Source organism: Mustela lutreola, chromosome 1, assembly GCF_030435805.1.
Source record: "Mustela lutreola isolate mMusLut2 chromosome 1, mMusLut2.pri, whole genome shotgun sequence".
NCBI classification, from domain to species: domain Eukaryota; kingdom Metazoa; phylum Chordata; class Mammalia; order Carnivora; family Mustelidae; genus Mustela; species Mustela lutreola.
This window is the reverse complement of record NC_081290.1, coordinates 160,154,675-160,158,026: the sequence shown is the minus strand read 5'-3', so window position 1 is coordinate 160,158,026 and position 3,352 is coordinate 160,154,675.

Genomic DNA, 3,352 nt, shown 5'->3' with positions numbered 1-3,352 from the left:
TCATTTCCAGAACTAGGTGCTCTGCTTAGTGCCTGGGACATCTGAAGTAATACATAAATATTTCTGGAATGAATGAATAATTATTTTACACTGTATTTAGCAATTGGGTTACATAGATAAGTAGAACCACATCACGGAAAAAAATTAGAGACTAAACAGAAAAATCACATAGGAGTCAGGGCATATGGAAAGAAGTAGGCAGAGAAGTACAGTGTAAATATGTATTTTGGGGGGGTATCTGGGTGGCTTAGATGGTTAAGTGTCTATCTTCTGCTCAGGTCTTGATCTCAGGATCCTCTTTGCTCAGTGGGGAGTCTGCTTCTCCCTCTCCCTCTGCCTCCCCACCTGCTTGTACTCTGTCTTTCACTCTCTCTCAAATGAATAAATAAAATCTTCAAAAATATATGTATTTTTGGCTTAGTTGTATCAGTAAAAGACTTTGTGAGTTTTGGCGATAGAAATGAATTAATTCCTCTTTGGGAAACTAGGGAGCCTTATTTGAGAGGGAATATTAAGTATTTTATTTGAAAATAAGTATAAAAATAAATGCTAATAAAATTATAACACTTGTTAAAATGATGTTTGATATATACCTATTTGGAGGTTAAGAAATAACTAGAATTGGGCGCCTGGGTGGCTCAGTGGGTTAAAGCCTCTGCTTTCGGCTCAGGTCATAATCCCAAAGTCCTGGGATCAAGCCCCACATCGGGCTCTCTGCTTGGCAGGGAGCCTGCTTCCCCCTTCTCTCTGCCTGCCTCTCTGCCTACTTGTGATCTCTGTCTGTCAAATAAAATCTTAAAAAAAAAAAAAAGAAAGAAAGAACTAGAATTAATCTAAGAAGGAAACATAACTCTAAGAAAGAGATAATGAAATGTTCATAGTGAAATCTTCTTTTACACCAGTTTTCCCACACTGAAATAGGTCCAGAGAGGCAGTAGGGTAATTAGCAGGAAGCATCTGAGTTTTGGGAGACACACTTGGATTTAAATTTGCAGTTTTGATATGTGTGTGGATAAATTCCCCGCATTCTGTAAGTTTTAGTATTCTCCATAGACTTCATGGCTTAATTTCAAGGCAGAAAGGATTTGAGGTATATTTCTCACGTCGTCCTTAGAATGGATAGCACATATAAGAGCTTCAATAATTGGTAGATATTGTGATTACTAGTTGTCTAGAAAGCAGTCTGCCTGCACCAGGGCCTTGTAATCATCAGGAACCTCAAATCTTTTAAACGGCAACTCATATTTAGTATCGCTGTGGAGGGGAGAGAGGTGTTAACTAGACCCAGTTTATGGAGGCACAAGTGAAAGTACAGCGCTAGCTTTGCCAGAAACACATTTGGTAATGAAATAGCAACTAACACCCCCCTTTTGTTTTTTTTGAGGGGGGTGGGGGACCTAGAGCATGTCTGTCTGCTGAAAGTGAGCTCAAGAGAGGAAACAAATTTATTTTGTATAAATGTGCTATATAAGCCTTTTATTTATTATTATTATTTTTAAATCATTTTTATTTGTTTGTCAGAGACAGAGAAAGAGCAAGAGAGAATGCACAAACAGGGGGAGTGGCAGGCAGAGAGGCGAAGCAGGGGCCCTTCTGAGCAGGAGCCTGAGGAGGGGTTGAATCCTAGGACCCGGAGATCATGACCTGAGCAGAAGGGAGACACTTAACCTACTGAGCCAGCCAGGCGTCCCCAGGCCTTTTATCATTATTACTTTTATCGTAAACCAGGTGGCCCAGTAAAGAGGAAAAGCTTAGGGTGAGGGGGAGGGCATTCTGAGTTCTCTGGTCCTGTAGGTTTTCTCAGATTTCTCTTCATGCTGCTCTCTTAGAAGTTATTTTTTCTTTTGAATTTAGTTTTTCTCTATCTAAAAAGCGTGGCTGGCCTATGAAATGGGACGGATTAAAAACATCTCTGGAAGCCTCCCTACATCAACTGTATAGGCTTTGGTGCCCTAGAGCGGAAGGAGCCTTTCACCTGGGCAAGGACAGCTGCCAATGTCCTTGCAGTGCCTTGGGGCACGAGGAGCGGGACGTGGAGCAGCATTTACGCGCGGGAACACTAGGGGGCTCTCCTGCATTTGGTTTGAGCCACAGGATTCAGCTAGTTGTTTTCTGCTTAGACCTCACAAGTGATTTATAACTCCTCTGAATCTTTCCCTGCACTTGAGCAATCTTCCCCGATGTTTGTGCCAGTCTCCTGCTAATCCACGATCTCTGCTTCAGCCTCCTTTCCCTCCCTCAACTCCCTGGTCTGTTGAGGGGGCGAACTCCTGAATCTCTCCATCTCGCCGTTTTCTAGGTCCTGAAGTCTTCCCACTTCTTTTCCAGGAAGTGTCCTGCAGTGTTCCATGCCGGTAGTTCTCTGAACTCACTGTGTCCCAAGTATCTTCTATAACCTGTAGGGAGTCATTGATCCATGCACAGAGCAGGCATTTTTTGATTTTGGATTTTGTATGCAGCACAGGCTCATCTTAAAGGTTTTGATGTGAAAACACAAGGTTTTGTTCCTGAAGCATTTAGAAGCATTGAAATTTCCTAAGACATAATAAAGAATCTCTTTATTCACCAGAAGATATAGGCTGAATAATTTTTTTCTAAAAAAAATATGCATTTTTCTACCTTAGAAAAGGATAAATATGTTCTGTGTTGCTAATACTTTAGGGTGAGGGACACATTGAGTTCTACTGTCAGAGACAAAGAAACAGGTTGGGGACTATTGGGTGGGAGGGATAATGAAAGTTTAGGTGAAGCAGGAAGAGAACATTGAATAAGCAAATAAGCAAAAGGCTAGACAGAGTCTGGATTCATACCCAGGATTGGTCTGATACCTAGTGATCAATTACCTGGAATGGATATACCATTTACATTTGCAAGCCTTGTAGCTCTGGGGTGACCTTGCTCAACCAGCTGTCTGAAGGAAGGGATCATTATTGTTATTAAATGGAGGCATTACTGTGCTTCATTCAAAGCTTCGTTGACCTACAGCTAAGATCAACAACAAAAATGTTGGCTGCATATTAGTAGCAACATCTCCCGACCTACACCTAGAGATATTTTTAGCTAGTTACCTCATCATCTGTTGAGTAGGGAATCAGTGTTATGCCCCCTGCCTTGAGGATGACACATATTCTGGCTGATCTATTTATATGCTTCTTTCTGCCGTGCCATGGGAAATAGTAAGCTCAAGTCACCCCTGGACTTCTAGTGGGTGGTGACAGACACTTCTATTTTGGCAGGAGCTTCCTGACCTGAGAAAGGCAGGGAGTAGACTCCAGAGTATCACAGATAAAGCTGTGTTCTAGGCATTGTGGAATAAATGGAGATGAATAAAACTTGGTCTCTCTGATTCCTA